The following is a 22,581-nucleotide window of genomic DNA, read 5'->3' as shown; positions in this document are numbered from 1 at the left end:
TCAGCTGGCACGTGTTGCCTCCTGCCAGGTGATGCCTTGCACTGCCTTGAGACTCTGGAGAGAGTCCCCACCGGCAAGAAGGCCCTCATTAGATGCCCCTCCCTCAACCTTGGACCCAGCCTCTAGAACTGTAAGAAATAAATTTTATTTGTTTATATATTACCCATTTTCAGGTATTCTGTTATAAGCAACAGAAAACAGACAAAGACAATAGCTATTGCCAAATTTTGTTTCACTTGTATAATCTCCCTTGATGTCCATGGGCAATTAGTTTCAGAATGTCCTGCAGACACCAAACTTCAAAGATGCTCAAGTCCCTGATACAAAAGGGTGTACTATTTGCATATAACCTATGAACATCCTCCCATATATTTTAATCATCTCTAGATTACTTATAATAGCTAATCCAATGTAAATGCTATGTAAATACTTGTTATACTGTATTGTTTACAGAATAACGACAAGAAAAAAAGTGTGTACATGGGTCAGTACAGATGCAACCATCATAAGCATAAATGCATTTCTGACCTGCAGTTGGAGGACCAACTGTATTTGTTTCCAGTAATAGTATAAGGAAGTATCTGTTTATCCATGCTCTGTGCTACTGGGCACTTGCAATCTTTTAAATAACCTAATCTGGCCAACCAAGAAAAGACAATTGATCTGCTGTAATTATGTCAAGCACAGAGCAGGCAAGATCAAATCACCTAACAGATCCAGCCAGTAAAGATATAACAAGCCTTCTTTAGATTTATTTTTCTTTAATTTCTTTAACTTTTTTGAAACAGTCTTGCTCTGTCGCCCAGGTTGGAGTACAGTGGCGCGATCTTGGTTCACTGCAACCTCTGCCTCCAGAGCTCAAGCCTCCCAAGTAGCTGGGATTACAGGTGCCCGCCACTAGGCCCAGCGAATTTTTGTATTTTTAGTAGAGATGGGGTTTCACCATGTTGGCCAGGCTGGACTCCAACTCCTGACCTCAAATGATCCGCCTACCTCGGCCTCCAAAGTGCTGGGATTACAGGTGTGAGACACCACACCCGGCCCCTCTTTAGATTTAGATGGTTTATTACTTACATAAACAGCAAAAGGAAGGGTAGTCAAAGATGTCAGTTCCCCATGGTCCTTGTCCCACACCCCAAAATGAACATGGAAACAAAAGGAGCTAGATCACTGAGAAATGAGTTGTGAGATAACCGCGTTGCTGAGGAGCTGATGTTAGACTGCAGCTGCAGAGATTTTTAGCCTGAGCCTTAGACCTCATTAGAACTGGATGGCCACAAGAAACTCTCTGGCAGCATCCTTGGTGGGGAAAAGGAGGCAGGTGGGAGAAGCCCCATGGCAGCTCCTCTCAAGCCCCATCCTCGTGTTCCAGGAGTATCACAGGACTCAGGATAGCTGTGGTTTAAGCTTTTGCCTGCATGTCCTATGATGATAGTGCAAGGTGACCAGGGCCATCATGGAGCAGTTCCCCTACAGATTATGAGGTTATTCAGGCTTTTTACATCTTGTTCTAATTTTGATAATTTATTTATTTTCCCAGAAATCTGTTCATATCACTGAGATTTTGAAATGTATGGGCATAAAGTTGTATATGGAATTATCTTATAAATCGGCTTGGGTTTTTTTGTTTGTTTTGAGACAGGGTCTTGCTATGTCACCCAAGCTGGATTGCAGGGCCACGATCACGGCTTACTGTAGCATCAAGCTCCTGGGCTCAAGTGATCCTCCTGCTTCAGCCTCCCAAGTAGCTGGGACTACAGGCATGCACCACCATGCCTGGCTAATTTATTTTATTTGAAGAGACAGGATCACGCTGTGTTGCCCAGGCTGGTCTCTAACTCCTGGCCTCAAGTGATCCTTCTGCCTCAGCCTCCCAAAGTATCGAGATTACAGACATGAGCCACCATGTCTGGCCTCTTATAATTCTTTTAATTTCATTCATATATGTATTTTCCCCCTTCTACATATCTGGTGTTCTGTATTTGGGTTTTCTCTCTCTTTTTTTTTTTTTTTTTTTGAGACGGAGTCTCGCTCTGTCCCAGGCTGGAGTGCAGTGGCGCAATCTCGGCTCACTGCAACCTCCGCCTCCTGGATTCAAGCAATTCTCCTGCCTCAGCCTCCTGAGTCGCTGAGACGTCAGGTGCATGCCGCCACGCCCGGCTAATTTTTTGTATTTTAGTAGAGATGGGGTTTCACCGTGTTGCCTAGGCTGGCCTCGAACTCCTGAGCTCAGGCAATCTACCCGCCTCAGCCTCCCAAAGTGCTAGGATTACAGGTGTGAGCCACCGCGCCCAGCCTGGGTTCTCTTAATTGTTCCTTGCTCAGGTTTACCAGGGGTTTGTTTATTTTTTGGAATAAGCCCTTGGTTTTACCTAACAATCTATTGCTATCTGACTTTTTCCTTTAATTCCTTAATTTGTTTTATCTTCATTATTCCTTTCTGTCAGTTTCTTTAGGTTTGTTCTGCTGTTCTTTTTCTAGACCCCAACACCTCTCAGATAAATTCCTGGTTAATTTAGTTTTACAGTTGCAGAGACAGAGTGGTGCTATTGGCTGCCAGCTGTCCACTCCCCCTGTCATCTATTCTAGGTCTGCTAGAATAGCCAGCTAGAGTTCCAGGAAGCCTGCTTCCCCAAGGTGTAAACAAGAGCCTCAACAACCCGGTAGTAAGACTCCTCCCAGACTAGTCTGGCACTCAGGGTAGGCTTTTACCAATCCAGCCTCCTAATAGGGAAACTGAAATGCAAGATTCCAGGGACAGAAGCAACCAACAAGCAAGACCCTAAATTCCTTTTTAATCCACTTTTTCAGCAGGACCAACTTTTCTATGTGAGAGGCTCTCAGTCCCATCTATTTCAAATTGTGACTTTCTTTTCCTTTTTTTTTTTGAGACCGAGTCTCAATCTGTCACCCAGGATGGAGTGCAATAGCATTATCATGGCTCACTAAAGCCTCAACCTCCCAAGCTCAGGTGGTCCTCCCACCTCAGCCTCCTGAGTAGCTGGGACTACAGGCATGTGCCACTATCCCAGCTGATTTTTTGTATTTTTCTGTAGGGATGGGGTCCCACCATCTTGCCCAGGCTGGTCTCAAACCCCTGGGCTCAAGCAGTGTACCTGCCTTGGACTCCCAAAGTGCTGAGATTACAGGTGTGAGCCACCATGCCTGGCCCATATTAAGACTTTCAGAGCATCTGAAGTTTGTTCCTCTCTGGACCAGCTCCAAGGCTAAAGCTGACAGAAATCCCAGAATATGATTCTCAGGCTGCCCCGTCACCACTGACAGTGGGCACAGGAATAGCCTAACCATTAGGAAAATGAAAGAAGGAAAGGTAAGCACCAGGCTAATGTGGAAGCCTTCAAAGTTGGAGATGTCCAGCAGCAGCAGGAATAACTTGGTGTTGGTCATTGCTCTTAATTTATAATGTATAAATCCTGGGGATTTCTTTTGCTTCTTTCTCCTGTTGGATCTCTTATTATGGGGTTCCGTTTCTTCCTTTTTCATGGCTGACTCCTTCATTTTCTGGAGCCCATCCTCTAGGACTAGATTTCTCAACCCTGACGCACATTATTGACATTTTGGACCAAATAACTGTTTGTTTTGTGAGTCTGGAGGGGTGAGCAGGGGATTGTAAACAATAAAAAGCTGTGTAACCTTTGTAAAAGAGGCTAGAATTTACTTCTAATACAGTAGAGAGACACTGAAAGGTTTTAAGTGGCAGAATGACAGGGCCACATATGCATTTTAGAATGGCTCTACCTACACTATGGAGATTAAATTGAAGGAGTTAAAGTCAGGAAAGCCAGTTAAGAGATTGTTATAAACCAGGCACGGTGGCTCACACCTGTAATCCCAGCGTGATTTTAAAGGCCGAAGTGGGAAGATTGCTTGAGCTCAGGAGTTTGAGACCAGCCTAGGCAACATAACATAGTGAGACCTCATGTCAGCAAAAGTTAAAAAAATTAACCAGGCACCATGCTGCGTGCCTATAGTCCCAGCTACTAGGTAGGCTGAGGTGGGAGGATTGTTAGAGCCCAGGAGGTCATGGTTGCAGTGAACTGTGATCACACACCACTGCACTCCGGGCTGGGAGACAGTAAGACCTGGGAGACAGAGTCTTGCTCTGTCGCCCAGGCTGCAGTGCAGTGGTGCAATCTCAGCTCACTGCAAGCTCTGCCTCCCGGGTTCATGCCATTCTCCTGCCTCAGCCTCCCAAGTAGCTGGGACTACAGGCACCTGCCACCACGCCCAGCTAATTTTTTGTATTTTTAGTAGAGATGGGGTTTCACCGTGTTAGCCAGGATGGTCTCGATCTCCTGACCTCGTGATCCGCCCACCTCAGCCTCCCAAAGTGCTGGGATTACAGTTATGAGCCACCACGCCCGGCCTAAAGAGACTGTTAATAATCATCCAAATGAAAAGGGATGGCCTTGTGTGGCAGTAAAGAGACGGGGGTAGATTTGATAACTATTTATGAAGCAAAATCAAGAATACTTGGTTAATAATTTGACATGGCAGGAGAGGGCAGAGGTAAGGATGATTCCTACGTTTCTAGTTTAAGTACTGTATGGCAGCAGGTGTTGTCTTTCTGTTGTTTAAGGAACACTGTGGTAAAGCAGGTTTTGGAGAGGAAGATCAACAAAGTCCAGTTTTGGGCCGGGCGTGGTGGCTCACACCTGTAATCCCGGCACTTTGGGAGGCCCCAGGTAGGTGGATCACCTGAGGTCAGGAGTTTGAGATCGGCCTGGCTAACACGGTGAAACCCCGTTCCTACTAAAAATACAAAAATTACCCAGGCATGGTGGCGTGCGCCTGTAATACCAGCTACTTGGGAGGCTGAGGCAGGAGAATCGCTTGAACCCAAGAGGTGGAGGTTGCCATGAGCTGAGATCGCACCACTGCACTCCAGCCTGGGCAACAGAGTGAGACTCCATCTCCAAAAAACAAAACAAAAAAGTCCAGTTTTGATGTACTTATGAAGTAACAGTGTGCTGAGTGATAGAAGCAAGATGGAGAATAGGAAACCCCAGACCCTCATTCTCCCACAGAGACATCAACTTAACAACATCATATGGACAAAATTGCCTTTCTGAGAACTCCAAAAACCAGTTGAGAGTTTGCAGCACCCAAAGGTGCACAAAGCCAAGAGATGAAATGAAACAGGTAGGAAACTGTGTGGCATTTTACTTGCCACTAGTAAAGAAAAGCAAGGACAATTGTCATAGTTACAGCAAGACAAGTGGGGATTTACAGTCAAAGAGCAGAGTGCAGGGTGGTGGTGGGGTGGGGGTGGAGGCGGGCATTGGATGGAAAATTACTAAGAGGCAACATCAAGGGAAGGGTGACATTCTGGTAAAACTGATTTGACAGGATTCTTGCTGAAGGCAGGCCAGGATGATCAAATGTCATCTGGAGGATAGTGGAGGATGATGAATTTGATTAGATTTCAAGAGTGGAGGATTCTTGCTAAAACTGCAAGAAACAGTTTTGTGATGCAAGATGAATACAGGAGCTCAAAGGTCAAGTCCTGGTTAAGTAGAGGGTTCAGAGGACTCTGACTAAAGTGTGGTCAAGGAGAGATTATTTCTCACCCTACCTATTCCCTATTCCTAGCACATTGTGGTATAATTGGAAGAAAATTTCCAATCCTCTTCTCCCTCAAGAGAGAAAAAGAGAAGGGAACCAACCATAAGTCCAATGCGCAGGCCTTTTGACAGTTAGCCCAAGGAGCAGATTTCTATCTCTCCTGACTTGGAGTGCTGATGGGTACAGCGGTTTAAATGCCAGGCTGGGGTCATTGAGATCAAAGGTGACAGCTTGTTACGGCAACAATAAGACTGTAGTACTACAGACAGACACCAAGGGGAGCAAGAGATTATGGGCTGCAGGAAAGAGGCAAGCAAACCTTTAATTGAGGAATTATATCCACAGCCCAGAAAAGACTTATTGTCAAAAAAAAAGTTGGAAAAAGCCCTAGAATCTCTAGTGGGTTGACTGGTGAAGGTCTTACCCTGTATAAAGCCAGCCTGAAATGCCCAAAGCTTAAAAAAAGATTGCAAGGCATACAAAGAAGCAGAGAAACATGGCCAAAATAAATAAAATAAATCTCTAGAAACCAACCCTAAAGATATGGAGATCTCTTAATTACCTGACAAATAATCCAAAATAATCATCTTAAAGATGCTCAATGAGCTAAAAGAAAACATACACCACAAAACAAAATCAGGAAAAAATTGCATGTACAAAATGAGGATATCAACAAAGAGAAACTATAGAAAAGAACCAAATGAAAATTCTGGAGCTGAAGAATATAATAACTGAATGGAAAAATTCACTGGAGGGTTCATACTTGATCAAAGAGAAGAAAGAGTCAGTACCTTTGAAAACAGTTCATTTGAAATTATTGAGTCAGAGGGGAAAAAAATGAAGAAAAATGAAGGGAACTTAAGGAGCTTATGGGACACCATCAAATGAAACAACATATGGATTATGGATATCCCAAACATAGAAGAGAGACAGCATTGAGATCCTACTTGAAGAAATAATGACCCTGTATTAGTCTGTTTTCATGCTGCTGATAAAGACGTACCTGAGGCTGGGCAGTTTACAAAAGAAAGAGATATATTGGACTTACAATTCCACGTGGCTGGGGAGACCTCACAATCATGGTGAAAGGTGAAAGGCACATCTCACATTGTAGCAGACAAAAGAAGAGAGCTTGTGCAGGAAAACTCCTGTTTTTTTAAAAAACCATCAGATCTCATGAGACTCACTCACTATCATGAGAACAGCACAGGAAAGACCCACCCTTATAATTCAATCACCTCCACCAGGTTCCTCCCACAACACGTGGGAATTGTGAGAGTTACAATTCAAGATGAGATTTGGGTGAGGACACAGCCAAACCATATCAGACCCCAAATTTCCCAAATTTTCCAAATTTGAGGAAAGAAATTGCCATACAAATTCAAGAAGCTCCACAAACTCCAATAAAAATAATCTCAGCAAGACCCATATAGAGTCATACTATAATCACATATTGTCAAAATTGCAAAGAGAATCTTGAAAGCAACAAAAGAAAAGTGACTGAGGTGGAGCCAAGATGGCCAAATAGGAACAGCCCCAGTCTACAGCTCCCAGCGTGAGCAATGCAGAAGACGAATGATTTCTGCATTTCCAACTGAGGTACCAGGTGCATCTCACTGGGGATTGTCAGACAGTGGGTGCAGGACAGTGGGTGCAGTGCACCGAGCCTGAGCCGAAGTAGGGCGAGGCATTGCCTCACCCAGGAAGCTCAAGGGGTTGGGGCATTCCCTTTCCTAGGGGTGACGGATGGCACCTGGGAAATCGGGTCACTCCCACCCTAATACTGTGCTTTTCCGACAGTCTTAGCAAACAGCACACCAGGAGATTATATCCTGCGCATAGCTTGGAGGGTCCTATGCCCACGGAGCCTCACTCATTGCTAGCACAGCAATCTGAGATGGAACTGCAAGGCAGCAGCGAGGCTGGAGGAGGGGTGCCCACCATTGCTGAGGCTTGAGGAGGTAAACAAAGCAGCTGGGAAGCTCAAACTGGGTGGAGCCCACCGCAGCTCAAGGAGACCTGCCTGCCTCTGTAGACTCCACCTCTGGGGGCAGGTCATAGCCAAACAAAAGGCAGCAGAAACCTCTGCAGACTTAAATGTCCCTGTCTGACAGCTTTGAAGGGAGTAGTGGTTCTCCCAGCATGCAGCTTGAGATCTGAGAATGGACAGACTGCCTCCTCAAGTGGGTCCCTGACCCCCGAGTAGCCTAACTGGGAGGCATCCCCCAGTAGGGGCAGACTGACACCTCACATGGCCGGGTACTCCTCTAAGACAAAACTTCCAGAGGAACGATCAAGCAGCAACATTTGCTGTTCACCAATATCCGCTGTTCTGCAGCCTCCGCTGCTGATACCCAGGCAAACAGGGTCTGGAGTGGACCTCCGGCAAACTCCAACAGACCTGCAGCTGAGGGTCCTGACTGTTAGAAGGAAAACTAACAAACAGAAAGGACATCCACACCAAAACCCCATCTGTATGTCACCATCATCAAAGACCAAAGGTAGATAAAACAAACAGAGAGCCAAATCATGAGTGAACTCCCATTCACAATTGCTTCAAAGAGAATAAAATACCTAGGAATCCAACTTATAAGGGACGTGAAGGACCTCTTCAAGGAGAACTACAAACCCCTGCTCAACAAAATAAAAGAGGACACAAACAAATGGAAGAACATTCCATGCTCATGGGTAGGAAGAATCAATATCGTGAAAATGGCCATACTGCCCAAGGTAATTTATAGATTCAATGCCATCCCCATCAAGCTACCAATGACTTTCTTCACAGAATTGGAAAAAACTACTTTAAAGTTCATATGGAACCAAAAAAGAGCCCGCATCGCCAAGACAATCCTCAGCCAAAAGAACAAAGCTGGAGGAATCACGCTACCTGACTTCAAACTATACTGCAAGGCTACAGTAACCAAAACAGCATGGTACTGGTACCAAAACAGAGATATAGACCAATGCAACAGAACAGAGCCCTCAGAAATAATACCACACATCCACAACCATTTGATCTTTGACAAACCTGACAAAAACAAGCAATGGGGAAAGGATTCCCTATTTAATAAATGGTGCTGGGAAAACTGGCTAGCCATAGGTAGAAAGCTGAAACTGGATCCCTTCCTTATACCTTATACAAAAATTAATTCAAGACAGATTAAAGACTTAAATATTAGACCTAAAACCATAAAAACCCTAGAAGAAAACCGAGGCAATACCATTCAGGACATAGGCATGGGCAAGGACTTCATGTCTAAAACACCAAAAGCAATGGCAACAAAAGCCAAAACTGACAAATGGGATCTAATTAAACTAAAGAGCTTCTGCACAGCAAAAGAAACTACCATCAGAGTGAACAGGCAACCTATAGAATGGGAGAAAACTTTCGCAATCTACTCATCTGACAAAGGGCTAATATCCAGAATCTACAAAGAACTCAAACAAATTTACAAGAAAAAAACAAACAACTCCATCAAAAAGTGGGTGAAGGATATGAACAGACACTCCTCAAAAGAAGACATTTATGCAGCCAAAAGACACGTGAAAAAATGCTTATCATCACTGGCCATCAGAGAAATGCAAATCAAAACCACAATGAGATACCATCTCACACCAGTTAGAATGGTGATCATTAAAAAGTCAGGAAACAACAGGTGCTGGAGAGGATGTGGAGAAATTGGAACACTTTTACACTGTTGGTGGGACTGTAAACTAGTTCAACCATTGTGGAAGACAGTATGGTGATTCCTCAAGGATCTAGAACTAGAAACACCATTTCACCCAGCTATCCCATTACTGGGTATATACCCAAAGGATTATAAATCATACTGCTATAAAGACACATGCACACATATTGTTTATTGTGGCACTATTCACAATAGCAAAGACTTGGAACCAAGCCAAATGTCCATCAATGATAGACTGGATTAAGAAAATGTGGCACATATTCACCATGGAATACTATGCAGCCATAACAAATGATGAGTTCATGTCCTTTGTAGGGACATGGATGAAGCTGGAAACCATCATTCTGAGCAAACTATCGCAAAGACAAAAAACCAAACACCACATGTTCTCACTCATAGGTGGGAATTGAACAATGAGAACACTTGGACACAGGAAGGGGAACATCACGCACCGGGGCCTGTCATGGGGTTGGGGGAAGGGGGAGGGATAGCATTAGGAGATATACCTAATGTAAATGACGAGTTAATGGGTACGGCACACCAACATGGCACATGTATACATATGTAACAAACCTGCACGTTGTGCACATGTACCCTAAAACTTAAAGTATAAAAAAAAAAGACATAGAAAAAAATGTATTGTATTCTTGAAACCAATTGCTAAAAGAGTAGATTTTGTGTTCTCACCACACCAAAAAAAGGATAAGTAGGTGTAGTAATGCATATGTTATTTAGCTCAATTTAGGCATTCCACATTGTATACATATTTCAAAACAACATCTATACAACAAGCATATACAAATTTGATTTTTCATTTAAAAATAAAATTCTTGGCCAGGTGCGGTGGCTCACACCCGTAATCCCAGCACTTTGGGAGGCTGAGGCGGGCAGATCACTTGAGGCCAGGGGTTCAAGACCAGCGTGGCCAACATGGCGAAACCCCATGTCTACTAAAAATACAAAAAAAATTAGCCAGGGCACACACCTGTAATCCCAGCTACTTGGGAGGCTGAGGCAGGAGAATTGCTTGAACCCAGGAGGCAGAGTTTGCAGTGAGACGACATCATGCCACTGCACTCCAGCCTGGGAGACAGAGTAAGATTCTCTCTCAAAAAAGAAAATAATAATAAAATAAAATAAAAGTCTTAGGAATAAACTTAACCAAGGAGGTGAAAGACTTACACACTCAAAACTATAGGACATTGCTGAAAGAAATGAAAGAAGACAAAAATAAATGGAAAAACATTCCATGTTCATGGATTGGAAGATTTTATATTGTTAAAATGTCCATACAACCCAAAGTGATCTACAGTTCAGTACAATCCCTATCAAAATTTCAGGGGCCTTTTTTGCAGGAATAGAAAAAAAAGTTCCTAAAATTCATACAGAATTGCAAAGGGCCTTGAATAGCCAACACAATCTTGAAAAAGAACAAAAATGGAGGCCTCACACTTTCTGATTTCAAAATATATTAGAAAGGAACAGTAATGAAGACACTGTGATCCTTGCTTAAATACAGACATACAGCCCAATGGAACAGAATAAAGAGCCCAGAAATAAACTCTCATGTACTTGGTAAAATGATCTTCAACAAGGGTGAGTAGACCACACGATGGAGAAAGGACAGTTTCTTCAACAAACACTGCTGGAAAACTAGATATCTAAAAGCAAAAAAAATGAAGTTGGATCTTTTCCTTCCAGCATATAAAAAATTAGCTAAAAATGAGCTGGGCATGGTGGCTCGTGCCTATAATCCCAGCACTTTGGGAGGCCAAGGCGGGTGGATCACTTGAGGTCAGGAATTTGAGACCAGCCTGGGCAACATGGTGAAACCCTGTCTCTACTAAAAATAGAAAAATTAGCAGGGCATGGTGGCACACGCCTGTAATACCAGATAGACACAGGAAGGGGAACATCACTTAGCCTCTCAGGAGGCTGAGACAGGAGAATCACCTGAACCTGGGAGGCAGAGGTTGCAGTGAGCTGAGATTATGCCACTGTACTCTAGCCTGGGTGACAGAGAGAGACTCCATCTCAAAAAAAAAAAAGTAGCTAAAAATGGATTAAAGATCTAAATGAGGCTAGGCGTGGTGGCTCACGCCTGTAATCCCAGCACTTTGGGAGGCCAAGGCGGGCTGATTACCTGAGGTTGGGAGTTCGAGACCAGCCTGACCAACAGGGATAAACCCCGACTCTACTAATAATACAAAAATTAGCCAGGCATGGTGGTGCATGCCTGTAATCCCAGCTACTTGGGAGGCTGAGGCACGAGAATCGCTTGAACCCAGGAGGTAGAGGTTGCAGTGAGCCGAGATCACGCCATGCACTTCAGCCTGGGCAACAAGAGTGAAACTCTGACTCCAAAAATAAAAGATCTAAATGAAAGATGGAAAACTCTAAAACTCCTGGAAGAAAACAGGGGGAAATCTTCATGACATTGGATTTGGCAATGGTTTCTTGGATATGATACCAAAAGCATAGGCAACAAAAGCAAAAAACAGACAAATGAGGCCACACGAAACTCAAAAATTTCTGTGTAGCAAAGGAAATAATCAACAAATTAAAGGCAACATACAGACTGGAAGGAACTATTTAAATTATATTTATGATAAGGGTTTAGTATCCAGAAGACACAAAGAACTCCTACCACTGAACAACGCAAAGGAAATAATCAACAAATTAAAGGCAACATACAGACTGGAAGGAACTATTTAAATTATATTTATGATAAGGGTTTAGTATCCAGAAGATACAAAGAACTCCTACCACTGAACAACAAAAACCAAATAACCTGATTTTAAAAAGAGCAAAAGACGAAGACATTTCTTTTGAGAAGATGTACAAATGGCCAGGAAGCATACGAAAAGATGTTTTAACATCAGTAATCACTAGAGAAATGTAAATCAAAATCACAATGAAATACCTTACACTCATTAGGATGGGCCACTATAAAAAAATTAAAACCCAGAAAATAACAAGTGGCAAGTATGTGGAGAAACTGGAATCCTCGTGCACTGTTGGTAGGAATATAAAATGGTGCAACTACTGTAGAAATCGGTGTGGAGATTCCTCAAAAAATTAGAAATATTATCATATCCAACAATCCTTTTACAAAAGAATTCATCCTCTGGTGGATGATAAGGTTAAGAGGGCAAAAATCAAACAAACAGGCCGGGTATGGTCACTCACACCTGCAACCCCAGCACTTTGGGAGGCCAAGGTGGGCAGATCACTTGAGACCAGGAGTTTGAGACCAGCCTAGCCAACATTGTGAAACCCCATCTCTACTAAAAATACAAAAATTAGCCAGGCGTGGTGGTGTGTGCCTTTAATCCCAGCTACTTGGGAGGCTAAGGCAGGAGAAACGCTAGAACCTGGGAGGCGGAGGTTGCAGTAAGCCAAGATCACGCCTCTGCACTCCAGCCTGGGTGACAACTCCGTCTCAAAACAACAACAACAACAACAAACCAAAAACAAAACACCCAAAAGAATTCAAAGCAGGATCTCAAAGAGATATTTACATACCCACGTTGATAGTAGCATTATTCACAATAGCCAAGAGGTAGAAGCAAACAAAATGTCTGTCCACGAATGAACAAATAAACAGAATGTGAAATATACATACAATGTTATATAATACAGCCTTGAAAAGATAGGAAATTCTGACATTTGGTACACATGGATGGACATCTAGGACACTACACTGAGTGAAATAATGCAGCCACAAAATACAAATACTGCATGACCCCACTCATATGAAGTATCTAAGGTAGTCAAACCCATTGAAATGGAAAGTAGAATGGTGGTTTCCAGGGCTGAGAGAAAGGAAGAGATGGGCAGTTGATTCTTTTTTTTTTTTTTTTTTTTTTGAGACAGTCTTGCTCTGTGGCCCAGGCTGGAGTGCAGTGGCGCGATCTTGGCTCACTGAGACCTCTGCCTCCTGGGTTCAAGCGATTCTCTTGCCTCAGCCTCCGAGTAGCTGGGATTACAGGACGTGCCACCATGCCCAGCTAATTTATATATTTTTGGTAGAGACAGGGTTTCACCATGTTAGCCAGGCTGGTCTCGAATTCCTGGCCTCAAGTGATCCGCCTGCCTCGGCCTCCCGAAGTGCTGCGATTATAGTCGTGAGCCACTGCCTCGGTTGGCAATTGATATTTAATAGGAATAAAGTTTCTTTTTTCAAGATGAAAAGTTCTAGGGATCTATTATACAACAATGTGCATATACTTAGCACTGCTGAACTGTATACTTAAAAATGGTAAAGCTAGGTTGGGCGCAGTGGTTAAAATGCTAAATTTTATGTCTTTTTTTTTTTTTTACCATAATTGAAAAAAGAAAAAAGGAAATAACAGAATGCCCAAACGGATATTTGGGCCAAGAGGAGCTCAAGAGAGAGATCTGGACTTGAGATAAGATTAGAAAACAACCAACCTGTTGATGACAATTAATCCATGAGGGGATGAGGACACCAGAAAAGAATGTAGAGCTAGAAAATGGCTTGCGATCCTGAGCCCTCCCATCACTTAGGAGGTGGCAGAGGAAGGGCCTGCAAATGAGCCTGGGAATGACTGGCCAAATTGGAGGCAAAAACAAAGGCAGAATGGAGGAGGAAGGAGCGGTGGGCGTGCGCAGTAAAGTCACGGGCATTGCGCTAGAATATTGCTTAGAGCACGCCATTCAGGACAGCCTAAACTGACACTTGGTACACATGGATATCAATGTAATTACTCATTCTGTGGTGGGTATCGGGGTGGTTTCCTGACGTGGCTGAATGGCAGAAACACAATGTTAAGCAAAATACGCTGGACACAAGCAACCACACACTGTGTGATTCCACTAATACCAAGTACACAAATAGGCATGGTTGGAAGGAAGTGGGAAGGAGGCTTCTGGGGTGTGGGGTTTTATTTCTTGACTTGGACGTCAGTTTCTTGTGTTCAATTTGTGAAAAATCACCTATCTATATACTTACATGATTAAGAATATAGAAAGCTATTGAGTCCAAGTGTGGTGGCCCACACTTGTAATCCCAGCACTTTGGGAGGCCAAGGTGTAGTTTCCTTGTGTAGTTATTTAGAATGTTTCTCTCTTTAGTATCTGGTTTGGTGTGTGCTGTATTTGGTGAGGATCGAAATTAGTTTCTCCTCACTAACTGCTTAACAGTTACTATGCCCCATGTGAGGAAGAATCCATTTTGATAAGCGATGCCTCCTTTCACAACACACCAACTTCTTAGGTACACTGTAGCCTCTTTCATTCAGTGTTACAAGTTTACCCTCAAACCCATGATGTTTTGAGGATCATTCGAGGCCAGGAGTACAAGACCAGCCTGGACAACATAGCAAGACCCCCTCTTTTTAAAAAAAAAAAAAATTAGCCGGGTATGGTGGTACACCTGTAATCACAGTGCTTGGAGAGGCTCAGGTGGGAGGATCACTTGAGTTCAGGAGTTCAAGACTATAGAGTGAGCTATGATCGTGCCACTGCACGATGGGGTGACGGGGCAAGACCTGTTTCGAAAAATAAAAAAATAAAAAAATTAAAAAAAAAGCTTTTGAGAGGTATAGAAAGATAAGGACTAAAAAGTGGTTTTTGGGGCAGGTGTGGTGGCTCACACCTGTAATCCCAACACTTTCAGAGGCTGAGGCAGGAGGATCACTCGAAGCCAGGGGTTCAAGACCAGCCTGGGCAACAAAGCAAGACCCTGTCTCTCTCTTAAAAAAAAAAAAAAAGTGGTCTTTGGATGAGAATTTTGGAATAGTGCTAGACAGAAGGAAGCATGAGATAATACTAGTGAGAGAGTAGACTGCAGGGTGAGATAGGAAGATAAGCCACCCTGGACAAATTTGTAAAGGTTAGGAATGAACCCAGTGACGGCTGAAGGGCAGGTGACAAAGTGAGTTTGAGAGATGCCTTTTTTTTCTTTGTTTAAGATGGGAAATGATACCAATTGCTCAGTTGCCTATTCCCCTTGCCCAGCCTCAGGTCTGAGTATAATTCTCAGGCCTGATGGGGTTTGCAGTGTGGGCTTTATCTCCCTGTAGTCCTGGGGAGGAATGGAGGAGTAGTGTTGGTGCCACTAGGGTGTCGTTCTCTTAAGACAGATACAATGCTGTTTCTTTACAATACTGGCTAAGTTGCTGTCACAAAAATACTCCAAATATGCAGTAGCTCAAACAAGATAAAGCATATTTCTTTCTCACTTAGCAGCCTGAAAGTCGGCAGGTGGTTCAGGGTGAGTAGGTGTTTTTGTTCCATTTCATCCAGGGACACCTTTTTGTCTTGGGGCCTGAAGCCGCACCAGGGTGTGCCATCTGCTACAGGGTGGAGGCGACTCAAAGCCCATGGCTAAGGAAAATGGGAGGATGCAGTAAGTAAGTTGTTTCCCTTTTTGAGGACCTGACCTGGAAGTTGCAATCATCAAATCTACTTACATTCCATTGGCTAGAAATGAGTGTCATGGCCACTCCCAGATGCAAGGGTGTGCACTCCAGCTGGATGGCTGGCCAGAATCAAATCCTGGGAATTGACACAGGAGGACAATTAGCCTTCTCTGCTTCCAATGCCAACTCCAGCAATATCTTTCCAGAATTGAGACCTCTCATACTGTTCTGGCCTGTAGGGCAGATATTTGCTAGATACCTGGTATAAGCAAATCAGCTGCTTAGAGCTGGTGTCCCTTTCTTCTGAGACAGAGTCTTGCTCTGTCATCCAGGCTGGAGTGCCGTGGTGCAGTCTGGGCTCACTGCAACATCCACCTCCTGGGTTCAAGTGATTGTCATGCCTCAGACTCCCAAGCAGCTGGCATTACAGGTACATACCACCACACCTGGCTAATTTCTGTATATTTTTTTGTAGAGACGGGGTTTCTGCCGTGCTGCCCAGGCTTGTCTCGAACTCCTAAACTCAGGCGATCCACCTGCCTCTGCCTCCCAATGTGCTGGGATTACAGGCATGAGTCACTGCACCTGGCCGCTGGCGCCCCTTTTGATTGGGCCACCCTCTGTCTACCTGGCCATGTCTGGATGCAAGTGTCGCGAGACATCTTAATTGTCACCCACTCCTCCCTAGCTAGCATGGCAGAAGAGGTTTTCCTGGATTTCTTCTTCCTTATGACTAATCTAAAATAGGAAGATCTTCTTCTTCAGTGCGTTTATTTTTCATAATACCCAGGCAGAGTTCTCTTGCTTTGTCTTTCTGCTTATTACCTATTGAAAGGAAAGTTTCCAAATATAGGCAAAAATTCTTCACTTTTTCTTTTAATTTCAGTGCTTATATGTAGCTCATTACAAACAGAACTTCTAAAAATGTTAGTAGCGACCGGCCAGGGCATTAGGCCAGGCCATAGCTCAGGATGCTGGAAGTCACTGAAGATGAAGGCAGGAACCATAGGAATGAGGGAGGTCTTGGGTGGCTGGTGGATGGCGGCGATGAGAACACGTAGGGAATGTCAAAGAAACCAGATTTTACACAAGGTAGAGGGGGAATGGCTTGCAAGTGGTTGTGTAGAGGAAGGTGGAAAGTGACCTTACACCTTTTACAAAACACAAATGTTCTGTGACCTTACAACTTTTACAAATCAAAACGATCACAGACTGAAATGTAAAAAGTGCAAAACTAGCTGGGTGTGGTGGCATGCGCCTCTCGTCCCTTCTACTTGGGAGGCTGAGGCAGGAGGATCGCTTGAGCCCAGGAATTTGAGACTGTGGTGAGCCATGACTGTACCACTGCACTCCAGCCTAGGCAACAGAGGGAGGCTCTGTCTCTGGAAAAAAAAAAAAAAAAAGAAAAGTGCCAAAGTAGAAAACTTCAGAAGATAACACAGCAGAAAATCTAGATGAACTTGGATTTGGCAATGAGCTTTTATATGCAACACCAAAAGCAAGATTCATGAAATAATTGCTTGGGACACCTAGAAATGGATCAAGAGATCTGCACATTTTGCACACTGAGGGCCACAGTCTGGGTAGCCAGCCCCTGGAAACGGGCATATGCTAGGAATGCTGACATCAGCCAAAGACTGCTGGGTCTGACCTGCAGACCCTGGCTGCACGACAGATGAAGAAATGCACTCAGACATAGGTATCCATCCCATGAAAGAGCAGGCTAGAGGTCCAGGCAGCTTCACAGAAAGAGCTGTAGCAGCTGCCAGCCCTGACAAGCTAGCGCCCCGTGCATTTATGCACAAAGGTCTCGAGTAAACACCACTAGAGGGTAATTAACATTGCTGACCTCCCTAGTAGAGAGCAGTCCTGCACCCACAGAGGACCAAAGGCTGGTCTTAGGACCACATGAGTAAACAAGCCATTTAGATAAATTCCTCTACAATTTCTATGTATCTATACCCCAAGCTTTTAAGAGAATTCAGCTGCCTTCAGCCAAATCTTTTACTGAAGCTATGCAAACCTCCCGGCCTTCCAAGAAGGTTTGTGTCTATTTCCTATAAGTTTATTTTTATAATTTCTCCCACCACCCTGACCGATCCCCTACAGTAACTTATTTGTGAATAAGGAACAATTTATTCCTCATCACACTGAGGAGATGTGTGACCCTTCGTGCTGGATCAGAGACAAACACTAAGAGCCTTCCTAACACCAATGTCATCCTGAACGTCAACAGAAAACACTGGCTGTGGAGAAGTTTTTTAAACCTCTTGAAGCATTTTGCCAATGACCGGACTTCAATCATCTTCCTTTATTTACAAAAAATTTAAAACCAGTGAAAACAAAGGCACAGTACTTAATAAAGCAACTAAGTTAGACGTGCAAGATGCTGATTTATATGCTGCTGATAGATCTGGAGAGGCAGGACCATTTACTAGGCTGAAAAGGTGGTGGTCATCTGGTATCTTCCTAAAAAAGTTTATCAGGGTCCTAATCCTTTTCCAGAGGACAAACTGAGGCCTGGAACAAGACAAGGTCTTCTCCAAGGCCACACAACTAGTCAGTGACAGAGGATTCATTTCAAAGTCCTGTCCTTTCAGGTCTGTGCCTACAAACCAACACTTAATCTATTTCAACCTGGCCAAAAGCAACACAAAACACCCAACCATGCATTTTAGGGGAAGAAAATAACGGAGGCAACTGAGAAGACAGACAGGGGCAAGTGCAATGTGGCCTCCCAGATAAACCTCAATGCACTTACTTCTTTTGGCACAGACACTTCCTTCTGAACTTTGAAGGAAAGTCACATCACATTGCATTCTGTCCATGTGAATTCAACCCCGCTGGGTGAACCAAACTTAAACGCATTAAATTCTACAAATAGGCCGGGCACAGTGGCTAACACCTGTAATCCCAGCACTTTGGGAGGCCAAGGCGGGTGGATCACCTGAGGTCGGGAGTTCGAGACCAGCTTGACCAACATGGAGAAACCCCATCTCTACTAAAAATACAAAATTAGCCAGGCGTGGTGGCACACGCCTGTAATCCCAGCTTCTCAGGAGGCTGAGGCAGGAGAATCGCTTGAACCCAGGAAGCAGAGATTGTGGTGAGCCAAAATCGCGCCATTGCACTCCAGCCTGGACAACAAGAGCGGAATTCCATCTCAATAAATAAATAAATAAATAAATAAATAAATAAATTCATTTATTCATTCTACAAATAGCCACTAGTAGAATTATTAAGATAGAAAACCATGATCGGTACTAACAGATTCACTCAGAAGGAGTGGGCTAAAACTAATTCACGTATGTGTAGCTCTGGCTCGGAGAAGACACAGGGCTTGGAGGAGGCAAGACTGTTCAGCATGAATTAAAATTGATTTATGAGCTTGCTGTAGCACTTGGAATAGAAAAAAATTATCTTTTCAGCGCTTTTGACCCCTCTCTCAAATTACACCAGGGTGCGACTGAGGAACAACAGCGTAGACCACCCATCCTTCTCGTTCCTTCGGGAAATTAACTTTTTTTTGGATGAGAGAGTCAGTAGATGAGGCTTCATTTTCCATCAGGGAACACGAACCGCCTTGGGAAGATCCCAGCTTCTGGCTAAAGCTGGGGCGGTAGGAGCCGCCGGCTAGCTAGCCATCCAGTCCCCAGAGCCCGGGCTTTAGGTAAAGCGTGGAGATGCAAACCAGTTTTGCCGCCAAGGACCCGGCCAGGCGCGTCTCCTCCCCGGCCTCGCAAGGAACAGGTTAGGGGGACGACTTCCAACTTTCTCTACCCGGCCCTAAACGCTAGCCGCCCCTGCCCAGCCGCCCACTCTCTGGCAGCCTGCAAATCTCCATGCAGAAACTGCTCCGTGCTTCCCGGCGCTGGCGCCCCGGCGGCGCGGAGCCCCGCGGTCAAATGACAGGACTTGAGGGCAAAGGAGGACAAAAGTTCCCACCAGGTGGGCACTGCGGGAAGGAGGCCGACGACCCCGAGATTCTCCGGCGACCCCGACGGGCCACCCCGCGGCGGTGCGGGTTCCCGCGGCACGTGCGCCCGGGAAGGTCACGCCGCCCGGACGCCGATGCTCTCCCCGTGCCCCGCTCCCTCCGCCCAGCACGCTCCCCGCAGCTGGAGGCGCCAGGTCGGTCTGAGCTTACCGCCGCGCCAGCGTGGCCAAGTCCCGCTCAGGCTCTGCCGCCTGCTCTTGGCTCCGGGTAGCCTGCCCGGGCGGCCACTTAACACCCACGTCGGCCGCGGCCGGCCCTCCGCGCAGGCAGCCCCGGAGGCGGCTCCGCGAAGCTCAGGAGCGCCCCTGCGACCGGGGGGCGGACTCCGCAGTGCCGCGCCTGGACAGGGACCTGGAGCCGCCGCCGCCCACCGGCCCTGCCGCCATCCCCCGCACGGGAAGCGGAAGTGGGCGCGGGACCGCGGCGCGCCCAGCCCGGCCAGCTCCCGCGCCTAGCCCAGCCCGCGAGCTGGCGTGGCGCTGCTGCCTGCCCTAGCAAAGCTGTAGGGCAGGGCCTGCGCCTCTGGGGACTTTCCCGCCTCTGGGCTCCCGGAGCCCCCCACTCTGAGGTCGGACCCTCAGCCAGCTGGGCTGAGGATGAGGGCTGGGGGCTGGGAATGTCAGTGGTTGGGAGGACTTAAGTTTTTAGCTAGTTTGACCTTGTCGGGAGGCTAAGGCCTTATTTATAAATTATATTTGAGTACAAAATTATACTCGGGATTCAAGGTCCTAATATAAAATACAGTTGAGTATGAAAATACAGGAATTAGCCAGGCGCGGTGGCTCACACCTGTAATCCCAGCACTTTCGGAGGCCGAGGCGGGCGGATCACTTGAGGTTAGGAGTTCAAGACCAGCCTGGCCAGCATGGTGAAACCCCGTCTCTACTAAAAATACAAAAATTAGCCGGGCGTGGTGGTCCACGCCTGTAATCCCAGCTACCCGGGAGGCTGAGGCAGGAGAATCGCTGGAACCCGGGAAGCAGAGGTTGCAGTGAGCTGAGATTGTACCACTGCACTCCAGCCTGGGCGACAGAGCGAGACTCCGTCTAAAAAAAAAAACACACACACACACACACACACACAAAACAAAAAACTGGAATTGTAGTGATGGAAAGTAAATTCCCTTATTACCAGTTTTTGTTTGTTTGTTTGTTTGTTTTTTAAAGAAAAAGCCAGGTCGGGCGTGCTGCCTCACGCCTGTGATCCCAGCACTTTGGGAGGCAGATGTGGGCGGATCACCTGAGGTCAGGGGTTGGAGACCAGCCTGACCAACATGGTGAAACCCCTTATCTACTAAAAATTCAAAAATTAGCCGGGCATAGTCATGGGCGCCTGTAATCTCTGCCATTTGGGAGGCTGAGGCAGGAGAATCACTTGAACCCGGGAGGTGGAGGTTGCAGTGACCCAAGATCACGCCATTGCACTCCAGCCTGGGCAAAAAAGTAAGACTCCATCTCAAAAAAAAAAAAAAAAAAAAAAAAGCCATTTCCCAATCCCCTTCTCCCAAGGAAATCCATCTGATGCCATTTCTGCAAGTGCACTGGTGAAAACTGTAACACTGTAGCTCTGATCTTGTAGTCCCTAAGAAACTATAGGTTATATCTGTGGTTCTCTGGCATTTTGTTAAAGAAGTGAAAGCATTCAAGGAAGCTGTTGTTTGCCCAGAGTAATTTTCTTTAATGCCCTAAGACAAAGGGTCAGAAAGGTCTTGGTCTATTTGAGACAGCCACTCAACATAACACACAGCCACTGCCTTCCCATTGCTTTGGTTCAGACTTTGTGTATTGATTTTCATTTTCAACACTATTTTCTTCCTTAAACAGGGTGTGCGCCAGGCGCGGTGGCTCACGCCTGTAATCCCAGCACTGTGGGAGGTCGAGGTGGGCAGATCACCTGAGGTCTGGAGTTCGAGACCAGCCTGGCCAACATGGTGAAACCCTGTCTCTACTAAAATTACAAAAATTAGCCCAGCATGGTGGCATGTGCCTGTAACCCCAGCTACTCGAGAGGCTGAGGCAGGAGAATCGCTTGAACGCGGGAGGTGGAGGTTGCAGTGAGCTGAGATTGCACCACTGCACTCCAGCCTGGATGACAGAGAGAGACTCCATCTGAAAAAGAACAAAAACGAAAAAAAACCAGGGTGTGGTGACACATGCCTGTAGTCTCAGCTACTTGGGAAGCCAAGGCAGGAGGATCGCTTGAGGCCAGGAATTGGAGGCCACAGTGAGCTATGATGGCACTGTTGCACTCCAGCCTGGGTGACAGACCTCATCTCTAAAACACACACACACACACACACACACACACACACACACACACACACACACACACACACACACACACTGTCCACACAGTGTAATTTTCTTTTACAACTTTCAGCCTTGTTTGGATGTGCTGTTGGATTCTTTTTTTTTTTGCTTGTTTATTTTTTTGAGACTGAGTTTCACTCTTCTCACCTGGGCTGGAATGAAATGGCACGGCCTCGGCTCACTGCAACCTCCGCCTCCTGGGTTCAAGCAATTCTCCTGCCTCAGCCTCCCGAGTAGCTGGGATTACAGGCATGCGCCACCAAGCCCGGTTAATTTTGTATTTTTTAGTAGAGACAAGGTTTCACCATGTTGGCCAGGCTGGTCTCGAACTTCTGACCTCAGATGATCCACCCGCCTCGGCCTCCCAAAGTGCTGGCATTACAGGCGTGAGCCACTGCACCCAGCGTGCTGTTGGATTATTACCTATGTTATTTAAGTGATTTGATTGGTGTTAGTGCTTAACATGAATGCACACCTGAATAGACCTCCCAGGCTATAGTAGATGTTATGATGGGATCAGAGTGCCTGGTAAATGGGCACTCATCAGAATCAGCACTTTAGAACTCGGGCTTCTGGACCATAATTGAGTTACAGAAACAAGCCAGGGAGTTGGG

At 45.5% G+C, this 22,581-nt stretch overlaps 1 protein-coding gene across 1 annotated transcript in view; it reads right to left on the bottom strand.

Annotated features, from left to right (window-relative positions):
• MPHOSPH8 (M-phase phosphoprotein 8) overlaps positions 1–20,089 on the bottom strand; it is a 66,102-nt gene extending 46,013 nt beyond the window's left edge. The window contains exon 1 of the mRNA XM_009248464.4: positions 19,809–20,089. The gene's annotated coding sequence lies outside the window, so the exon portion shown is untranslated. The remainder of the gene's footprint in view (positions 1–19,808) is intronic.
• Between the last annotated feature and the right edge of the window lie 2,492 nt (positions 20,090–22,581).

This window comes from Pongo abelii, chromosome 14 (assembly GCF_028885655.2).
Source record: "Pongo abelii isolate AG06213 chromosome 14, NHGRI_mPonAbe1-v2.0_pri, whole genome shotgun sequence".
Lineage (NCBI taxonomy): Eukaryota > Metazoa > Chordata > Mammalia > Primates > Hominidae > Pongo > Pongo abelii.
The sequence above is the reverse complement of the archived record's forward strand: the minus strand, read 5'-3'. Positions and strand labels throughout refer to the sequence as shown.